A 10,570-nucleotide genomic window follows, 5' to 3' on the forward strand; every position below is an offset into this window, starting at 1 on the left:
TTGAAATTTTTTTTTTTTAAACTTTGGGTTTATTTATTTATTTATTTATTTATTTATGGCTGTGTTGGGTCTTCGTTTCTGTGCGAGGGCTTTCTCTAGTTGCGGCAAGTGGGGGCCACTCTTCATCGTGGTGCGTGGGCCTCTCATTATCGCGGCCTCTCTTGTTGCGGAGCACAGGCTCCAGACGCGCAGGCTCAGTAATTGTGGCTCACGGGCCTAGTCGCTCCGTGGCATGTGGGATCTTCCCAGACCAGGGCTCGAACCCATGTCCGCTGCACTGGCAGGCAGATTCTCAACCACTGCGCCACCAGGGAAGCCCTATTTTTAGTTTTGTTGAGGAACCTCCATACTGTTTTGCATAACGGCTGCACCAATTTACGTTCCCACCAACAGTGTACCAGTGTTCCCCTTTCTTCACAACCTTGATAAAATTGTTATTTGTAGACTTTTGGCTGATAGTCATTTTAACCAATATGAGAGTGCTATCTCATTGGAGTTTTGATTTGCATTTCTCTGATTATTAGCACTGTTGAGCATTTTTTCATGTGCCTGTGGGCCATCTGTATATCTTTGGAAAAATGTCTACTTAGGTCTTCTGCCCATTTTTAATTGGGTTGTTTACTTTTCTGATACTGAGTTGTGTGAGGTGTTTATATAGTTTGGATATTCACCCCTTATCAGTCATATTATTTGCAAATATTTTCTCCCATTCAGTAGGTTGTCTTTTCGTTTTGTCAATGATTTCTTTTGCTGTGCAAAAACTTTTAAGTTTAATTAGATCCCACTTGTTTATTTTTGCTTTTATTTCTTTTGCCTTAGGAGACCAATCCGAAAAAATATCACTGATTTATGTCAAAGAGTGTTCTGCCTGGGTTCTCTTCTAGGAGTTCTGGGATGCGTTGGGGGCCGCTGCCTGGGATGTGAATTTTATCACGGGAGTGTGGTGGCTTAATCCTCCCTGAAACGTGAAGGAATACACACCAGCATCTCATGTCTATTTCCTGTGATTAAAATGGTAGCAGCATGTGAGCCTTAAAGCAAGGAAATGAAGGTTTGTCAGACAACAGCTCCTTTTCCAGTGAGAGCAAGCATCAACAAAGGTACATCCAAACCACTTTTGTTTCCTCCTGGGGAGTTCTGAATAATCGCATTTCGTTTTTTTCCAAACTTTGGAGCACGAGCAGCCACTAGCAACTGAACGTGAGTCCAGTTCTTGCAAACATTTTGCAAGTACCACCCTGACTCCATAGTGGATGAAATGAAGTGTTAAAGTATGTAGCACACTAACATGCTCTCCAGTTGTGCTAGTCACAGGTGTTAGTAGAAACCCCTAATTGGCTGACATTTTTTATCACCAGGCTCCACATACAGAAACTGTCAGTCTTGACCTCCTGTGTATCTTTAGAGAAGCAACACTGGCTGCTCATTTGGAATTTGCCAGCAAACTGTAGCTGTACTCCTAGTTCATAGCAGGTGAAGTAAAAGGAATCTAGTCACACAAAATCTTGCAATTAGTACGTTCATCTTGGTCTCTTTTTCGTGTTGTAGGTTTCCTTAAATGTCCAGTAACCACTGATTGCTTGCTTATGTCTAAACATGAGGCAATAAAATGATTGATTTGGAGGTGACCTGCTCACCAGGTGGAAGGGTAAGAGGTCAGTCGTTACATAAGTGCCCTTCAAATGGTGTCATTATCCTTAGTCGGCGGACAGCCAGGCAGATTGTTCATTTTAATTTAAAAAAAAAATTTTTTGGCCACGCCGAGACGCGGTGTGCAGGATGTTAGTTCCCCAACCAGGGATCGAAGCGCACCCCCTGCAGTGAAAGCGTGGAGTCTTAACGACTGGACCACCAGGGAAGTCCCTCATTTTTAAAAAGAGCATCCCTAGTTTATGTTTTGTTTTTTCTTCTGTCTTTTCTGGTAGTATGTTGGGAAGGAGCCTGTGGCCACCCACTTTCTCTGCTTGCTTTATGGTAGCTGTCAGAGCGGGTGGGTGGAGTACTTTCACGTACACAAATCTTCCATAAAGGCTCTGTTTCCAGTCACATCCTCCTTGTCTGCAGGGCAAGTCTGAGGCTTCCAGGGCTGAGTTCCAAGACATCCACGCTCAGCTCTGCTTCGCTGGCGACCCACTTCCATTTACTTCCCATCTTTCAAAGATGTATTGCAATCTCTCATCTACTGTTGAACTTCCATTCTCTTCATAAAACTTTAAGGATTTGGCAGTAAGCCTATTAGTAGCAGGATGGTGAGTTTCAAAGTAAGTAAATGGAAGATTTATCATTCTACTGCATTCTGAGTGATGGTTTTCAGACTTCAAGGAATCCAGGCCAGCTATTGACAGCAAACAAATCAATTAGCACAACCTCAGCATGGTACAGGGGATGAAAACGTCAGCATGTAGCAGTAGCCTTCCTGCTTTGGGGCATTTGCTTTGTTCTATTGTCTTCCTGTATATTGATTCTTTTCTACTAGATGTGCTGTATAACAAAATCTTATTTAAAAAATTTCCAGCTGGTGTCAAAAAGCTTTTTTGAAAAAAATTCCAATAGTAATTTTATTTGTTGATAGCTACAAATGCCTATACTTTCATTAGTCAACTGGTATTACTTTTGAGTTTATAGCCCAAACCTGCACCGTCAAACAGAAGTGTAATGTGAACCACAAATGTAGTTAAAATTTTTCTGGTAACCATGTTAAAATAGTAAAGAAATGGGAAATTAACCACTTCTAGTTAGTGGCCATATATATATATATATATATATACACACACACACATACACACACTAGATAGCACAGGTTTAAACCCATAGCTGGCGTTCTGAAGAGAAAATTCATTAAAATTATATAAAACATATTGCAATGTATTAAAATGTTCATGGGCATCACATAATAGAACAAACTGATTATTGCTCCTAGTCATTCCCACATTAGACAGACAAGTTTTACAGGTGCTATGCTTTTTTATCAGTAGATAGCTACTAACAGTATTGGAAATTATAAATCTAAAGTTTTTTTTAAAGAAAATTAATGACTATCACCTGTTTTTTTCTACTTAAAAACATTCTTTGAATTAATTGACATTATTAAATACGTAGGCCTATAGATTGAGAGATTTAGTTTTTTTTTTAATAAAACTGGGTCCCTGGCCAGCATTTCCTTTAATATGTTGACTGAAAGTACCTTTCTGTAAAATCATAAGGACTTCTAAATGGCCAAAAACGTATTAAAATATATTTACGCTCATTAGTAGTAAAATGCAAATTAAATGAATAATAATCAGGTATATTTTCCTCATTTACATTAATTGATTTTACATAACGATAATATGCAATCTGGCAAGAGAACAGACCAGTGGAAGTGAAAACTGTGACATTTTTGGAGAGAAATTTGGCAATCAATATTAAAAGCCTTAACTCTGTGTATGACTTTGTCAAACAATTTTGCTTTTAGGAGCTTATCCTAACCAAAGAATCACTCATGTTTGAAAGAACGTAACTGGAAGAATGTAATCACAGTGTTATTGTTTTACCAACAGCTGGGACCAATCTAAATATCTAAAATAGGAAATTGGTTAATCACTTTTTGTATATATAAACAAAAATCAATATAGCCAAAATAATGTTGTAGAATATTTAGCAGCTTGGAAAAATGCTCATAATAAACAGTTACAAAAAAGATAAAGTTTACAAAAGTACTGATAACATGAATCTTTGTTGTTCATTTAATTTTTTATTTATGCAAAAAAAAAAAAAAAAAAGACCCCTTTGGAAGGGTGTGCAGGCTCAGTTCATTGTCAGAAAGAAAACAAACTTAAAGATAATTTAATAGACAATTTTTAATTTTATTTAAAAAAATTTACTTACTTTTTTTTGCTGCGCTGCGTGGCTTGCAGGATCTTAATTCCCTCACCAGGGATTGAACCCAGGCCACAGCAGTGAAAGCGCCGAGTCTTAACCACTGGAGCTCCAGGGAATTCCCTAGACTACTTTTTAGAGTATTTTTAATTTGTAGAAAAATGGACAGAAAGCACAGAGAGGTCCCATAGGCCCACTCATCCCCATGCCCCAGTTTCCCCTATTAGTAACATTTTCCATTAGTGTGGTACATTTGTTACAACTGATTAGCCAATATTAATACTCTATTATTAAATAAAATCCCTAGTTTACATCAGGGTTCACTCTTCGAGCTTAGATTCTATGAGTTTTGACGAACGTATAATGTCACGCGTCCACCATTACGGCACTGCACAGAGTAGTTTCACTGTCCTCAAATCTCCTGTGCCCCACTTATTCCTCCCTCTCTCCTTCTCCCTGATCCCCTAGCGATTACTCATCTTTTTACTGTCTCAATAGTTTTGCCTTTTCCAGAATGCCATATACTTGGAATCATACAGTATGTAGCTGTTCAGACTGGTCCCTTTCACTTAGCAGTATGCATTTAAGGTTCCTCCATGTCTTTTTGTGGCTTGATAGCTCATTTCTTCTAATTGCTGAATAATAATCCATTGACTGGATGTATCACAGTTTGTTTATTCATTCATCTACTGGAGGGCATCTTGGTTGATTCCAAGTTTCGGCAGTTATGAACAAAACTGCTATAAACATCCATGTGCAGGTTTTTGTGTAGACGTATTTTCAGCTCATTTGGGTAAATACCAAGGAGTGTGATTACGAGATAGTATGGTAAAAGTATGTTTAGTTTTGCAAGAAGCCACCAAGCTGTCTTCCAAAGTGCTTGAACCATTTTGATTCCCACCAACAATGAATGAGATTTCCTACTGCTCCACATCTTTGCCAGCATTCGGTGTTTTAGTGTTTTGGATTTTGGCCACTCTAATAGCTATGTTAGTGGTATCTTACTGATCTACTTAATTTGCAATTCATTAATGACATATGATATTGCTTCATATGCTTATTTACCATCTGTATATTTTCTTTTTTTCTTTGGTGAGGTGTCTGTTGCCCATTTCTTAATTTGGTGCTTGGTTGTTTTTTTTTTTTTTTCTTTTTTAAGATTTCTTTGTATATTTTGGATACCATCCCTTATCAAATATGTGTTTTGCAAATATTTTCTCCCAGCCTGTGACTTATTTCATTCTCTGAACAATGTCTTTTGTGGAGCCAAAGTTTTAAATTTTAATGAAGTCAAATTATCAATTTTTTCTTTCCTGGGTTGCGCTCTTCATATTGTATCTAAAAAGTCATCACTGGGAATTTCCTGGTGGTCCAGTGTTTAGGACTCTGCACTGCCACTGTAGGGGGCACGGGTTTGATCCCTGGTTGGGGAACAAGGATCCCACATGCCGCGCTGCACAGCCAAAAAAAAAAAGAAAGTCATCATCAAACCCAAGATCCCCTAGACCTTGTCCTATGTTATTTTCTGGGAGTTTTACAGCTTTGTGTTTTACATTTAGCACTATGATCCATTTGAGCGAATTTTTGTGAAAGATGTGTCTGTCTAGATGTTGTTGTTTTTTCTTTTCTTCGCATCTGCAAGTCCAGTAGTTTCATCACCATTTGTTGAAAAGACCATCTTTTCTTCATTGAATTATCTTTGCTCTTTTGTCAAAGATCAGTTGACTATAATTATGTGGGTCTATTTCTGGGCTCTCTATTTTGTTCCACTGATCTGTTTGTTTATTCTTTCACCAGTACCACACAGTCTTGATTACAGTAGCTTTTAGTAAATCTTAAAGTCAAGTAGTGTCAGCCCTCTGACTTTGTTCTTCTTCTTCAATATTGTGTTGGCTATTTTGTGTCTGTTGCCTCTCCATATAAAATTGAGAATCAGTTCATCAATAGCCACAAAATAGTTTTCTGGGATTTTGATTGTGATTGCATTGAATCTATAGATAAAGTTGGAAAGAACTGACCTCTTGACAATAGTGAATCTTTCTATTCACCAACATGCAATATCTCTCCAATTACTTAGTTCCTCTTAGATTTCTTTCATCAGAGCTTTGTAGTTTCTTCCTATAGGTCTTGTATATATATATATTTTTAGAATTATACCTAAGATCTTGTATATATATTTTAGACTTATACCTAGGTATTGTACTTTTTTGGTGCTAATATAAATACTATTGTATTTTTAATTTCAAATTCCAATTATTCTTTGCTGTTAAACTTATTTCTAACAGATCACAAATGTACAAGAGGATGAGACCAGACACCTTATCTCTTACCTATCAAGTTGTTATCAAGTAAACATATTTTCTGGCAGCTTATTTAAGAACATGTGTCAGGGTTTTATTTTAATCTTGCTGCAAAGGAAAAGGCTAATTAATATATTCTAAGAGTTCATTTTGGGGGAGACATATTTAAAGGAAAAGAGAATGGTTAGTTAATCATTGTTAAACTATACACAAAAAGTTACACTATATAAAAAGAAAGGAATACTTGTCCAAAGTGTTTATTGTCCCAGCTGGCACAGTTTGAGAGAGCACAGGCACACGATTATTGATGACACTGAGATGAACCTGGGACTTTACCATGCACCCAGGGATGCAGGACCTCTACATTCTTGACTGACAGCACAAAGCATGGTTTCCCAGAACAAGTCTTAATTCCTTTAAAGTTTTTCAGAAAATTGCTCAAGCATTTGATCAGAAATTTCTTTTCAGAATGAGTTTGAATTATATCATACAAAAAAGTTCTGTTCCAGGCTGGGCTTAGGGCAACTTTTCTTTTACGTGGCTTTTTAGTCCTTACGGAGTCAGGTGGTTGCCTTGGAGTACCTTTCTCTCCCTGGTATCTCTTCTTCTTTTCTCTTCTGCCCATATTCTCCTCTAGCTCTCTGACCTCCTCCTCAAGTTTCAGCTTCATGCTCGTGGAACTCCATCCAGTAACTCCATTGTAGTAATAGGAATAATAGCTGTGAATTCTTACAGAGTGGTTACCATATAACAGACGTTCTAAGTACAATATATGTATTGACTAATTTAATCCTTACAAGAGCCCTTTGAAGTAGGTACAGTACACATCCTATTTTAGTTGAGGAAACTGAGGCACAGAGAGTTTAAGTAGCTTGTCTGGTATCGCAGAGCTAGTAAATGGTAGATTTGAACGCAAACAGACTAGAGACTTTGCTTTTAACCACTTTGCTATAGAGAAGAGTATCTATTAGACAAACCTTTCTCTTTTTATAGAGCATTTCACACCTGGGCAAAGTCAAAAAAGAAAGCTAGGAGTGAGAGGGATGGAAAACCTATGGCCCACATTACAAAATATATGCCTGTTTTAGTCTGCTCAGGAAGCCATAACAAAATACCATAGACTGGGTGGTTTAAACAACAGAAATTTATTTCTTACAGTTCTGGTGGCTGAAAGTCCAAGATCAAGGTGCTGGCTGATTAGGTTCTTGGTGAAACCTGGTTCCTGGCTTGTAGACAGCTGCCTTCTGGCTGCGTCCTTCCATAACCTCTTCTGTGTGCACACGGGGAGAGAGAGAAAGAGAGCTGTAGTCTCTCCCTCTTCTTGTGAGGACACTAATCCCATTATGGGGGCTCAGTCCTCATGACCTCATCTAACCCTAATCACCTCCCAAAGGCCCCACCTCCTGACACCCTCACATTGGGGATTAAGACTTCAACATATAAATTTTGGGGGAACACACATTCAGTGCATAACACCCTCACCTACAATGCATTGGAATAACACACGTGCACAAATTAACAGTGGTTATCTCCGTGTGGTAAGATAAGAGGGGGTGTGTTTTTACATAGTTATAATTTTTTTCATAAGATATTTAGCTTTTACATAAGGGGACACATGCTATTACAACACCCTAGCGTTGAATAATGACCTCCAAATGTGTTTCTCCCTTGGTTTTGCATTGAAGTATGAAACATTTTCTGTGAATTCCAGGACAAAGAATTTACAACAAACATCGTCCTTGAAAATAGGTGAAGTGACACGATGGCATTCAAATGCACACCGAGCATGGGCTCTGGGGTTTATGGGAATTACAAACCAAGTGAGCTAAGCTTTCAGGCCAGGCAAGAGACGTTTCCTTTGCACACACAGAGCATCGTTGTTGAATGCTCGTACCATCCATCATTTCAAGTTCACTCTGGGTCAAAGCATAGATCATTCCCTCTCTTATTAAAGAACAAGCAGAAGAAGCTCCTGGGAATTGGCAATTAAGAGCAGCATAAATCAAGCTGGAAAATTGCCCACAATTTCAACCATTTGTTCAGACGCTTTCCTTATTTCCCATCTTCTCTACTTTTTCTTAATTCCATTTTTTTGTTGTTAACACAGGACTCAATTATGGAGGGCTGCTTTATCTTTCTGTTCTGAATGTAATAAACTAAAAGAAAAAAGCTATAGAGTTAAGAAAGCTGCATTAGGAGTCCATGGATATCTAAAGAAAAAGAAAAGCAATGAAGAAGTTTTCAGAGAGAACAATGGCACAGAGATGACTGAAATTATGGGCCAACGTATTCCTCAAATGTTGGCATCTCTCTGTGGTGTTACCGACATTAGCATAAAGGTTATTAATTTTTCTAGACACTGAATGCATTAACTCAGGAGCACAGAAAGTGAAAACCTAAATTGTTAGTTGTTAAGTCTACTTGATGTCCAAATAACCATTTAAACAACTGAAAAATATTACTCAGCTCTGTGGACAAAACTCAATCTAACCAATTTTGAGGTCTTAACATTTGTGTCTTGTGTCCAATAATTTAATGTAAGAGCCTGGGTCCCAACCTTACATGACAAAAACTAAAAGCCATAATTCTAAGACAATCATTTCTCTGTTTTAAAGTACTCCATTAATGCCTTAGTAACAATTATATTTCTCCTTGGCTGAACCCTTCCCCTCCAAAAAGAGCAAATCTAAGTGTTTGAGGAGCTTTCATCAGTAGCTTTGGAACTGCATTAACATAGGATTTAGATCTTTTAGTAATGAAGAATCTCACCGCATGGAGAACTGGAGTTTGCAGGTTCCCCTTTCTGAAAGTAGGGGCTTCATGTAAAGTAAAAAGAATAAGAAAATAACAACTGGTTCTTGTTTCCTAGAGAATCAGGTCTCCCTGCCTGGCTTTGTGTGTTTGACCAGCTTTGTTCTACCTCTCAGTTCATATGTTCTGCCCCATTCCTGTAGGTATTCCCACTGTTCGGCAAGTATCCTGTGCTCAAAAGTGGATGCGAAAATGAAAGCGATATAAATCTTTTTCTTAAAGAGCTTACAGTCTAACGAGGAGACAGGAAAAGGTAGAAAGAGGTATAGATAAGGTATGGTGGGGATTCAAAAGAAGGACACTTGAGTTTTTAGAGAATGAGATGAGTCAAAGATAAATCCCTGGAAGAAAATATGACATGGAGATGTCTGGATATTTTATCATGACTCCCCAGCCATCCAGCTACAAAGCATGTCCTTTGATGCCAGACGCAGTATCTTGCATTTCTTTGTGAACCTCTCAATGCTAGCTAGGAAAGCAAGACTCTTAAAAATCCTTTTTTAAAATTGTAAAATATAATACATATACAGAATAGTACATAAAACATAAACGTACAGCTAAATGCATTATTGAGGAGGGAACATCTATGTAATTACCACCTAGGACAAGTCACAGAATATTCCTAACGATCCAAAGTCCCATTCTAGACAGTTGTATTAGAGTTCTCCAAAGAAACAGAATCAATAGGACACACACATACATCCATGTTTAGAGAGTGAGAGTGAGAGAGAAAGAAAGACTGAGAGAGATTTAAGATGCAGTCATGGGGACTGGCAAGTCCCAAAACGGCATGGCAGGACCGCAGGCTGAGATGCAGGGGAGAGCTGAGGTTGCAGCTTGAGTCTAGAGGCAGACTTCCTTCTTCCTTTGGGGACCTCAGTCTTTTCCCCTTAAGGTCTTCAATGGATTGGATGAAGCCCACCCACATTATGAAGAGCAGTCTGCTTTAGTCAAAGTCTACTGATTTAAATGTTAATCGCATCTAAGAAATGCCTTCACAGCAACGTCTAGACTGGTGTTTGATTAAATATCTGGGTACCGTATCCTAACCAGGTTGACACATAGGATTAACCAGCACATGGATCATGTTTTGCTTTATGATTTACCACCTATGTATACATCCCTAGGATTAATTTGGTTTTTCCTGATTTTGAACTGTGTAAATGGAATTGTACAGAATGAATATTTTTGTTTGTTTTGTTCAACATTATGTTTTTGAGATGCATCCATCCATGTCATCTTTGCTGTGTGTAGCTGTAGTTCCTTCCTTTTCATTGCTGTATAGTATTCCATTGGATTAACACGCCACAATTTAGCTATTCTTTTGTGGGCATTTCGTTTCCAGTTTGGGGCTATCACTAACTATGATGCTATTATGACCATATTCTGGAGCACATAAACATGAATTTTCATAATTACTTAGGAGTGGAATTTTGGGGTCATAGGGTGTATGTATCTTAAACTTATTAGATAATGACAAACTATCTTCCAAAGAGATTAAATCAGCTTCCTCTTTCACCAGCAGGATGTGAGAATTCTTTCCTCTCCTCTTCCTTCTCCTCTCCTCTCCCTTCTCCTGTTTGCTGTCCCATCTACCGTGA

At 38.1% G+C, this 10,570-nt stretch overlaps 1 long non-coding RNA gene across 1 annotated transcript in view; it reads right to left on the reverse strand.

Moving 5' to 3' along the window:
* Window positions 1–10,570, reverse strand: part of LOC309664125 — a 764,383-nt gene that overhangs the window by 381,155 nt on the left and 372,658 nt on the right. The window lies entirely within an intron of this gene.

Source organism: Balaenoptera physalus, assembly GCF_965194825.1.
Source record: "Balaenoptera physalus genome assembly, chromosome: 7".
In the NCBI taxonomy this organism is placed as follows: Eukaryota; Metazoa; Chordata; class Mammalia; order Artiodactyla; family Balaenopteridae; genus Balaenoptera; species Balaenoptera physalus.